We start from the raw sequence: 378 nt of genomic DNA on the forward strand, positions 1-378 counted from the left end.
TCAAAAAAAAAAAAAAAAAAAAATTTCAGAAGAGAAAAATGTGTGTATACATCTGGACATATACACACATGTAACAGGGATGGTATTCCCTCTAGTCCAAGACAAGAAATTCTACAGGAAAATTATTAAAAAAAAAAAAAGTTAGTGTTTTTTTTTTCCCTAGCATTGTATTGTCACTAGAAAGAAAAGTGCTGAATTCTCTCTCTCTCCATTTTCCAATAATAAATCTCCTAGGAGCAATAACTTCTTGTAATTGTGCCCTTCCACACTTTCTCTCTGGCTTGCTTTCTTTCCCACATATGAATACACACACAGCAGATACATCATGCACAGACTTTTTCTTTTTTTTTCTTTTCTTTTTTTTTTTTTTTGAGACGG

Source organism: Sapajus apella, unplaced genomic scaffold (genome assembly GCF_009761245.1).
Source record: "Sapajus apella isolate SASKATOON/1434 unplaced genomic scaffold, GSC_monkey_1.0 scaffold53, whole genome shotgun sequence".
Lineage (NCBI taxonomy): Eukaryota > Metazoa > Chordata > Mammalia > Primates > Cebidae > Sapajus > Sapajus apella.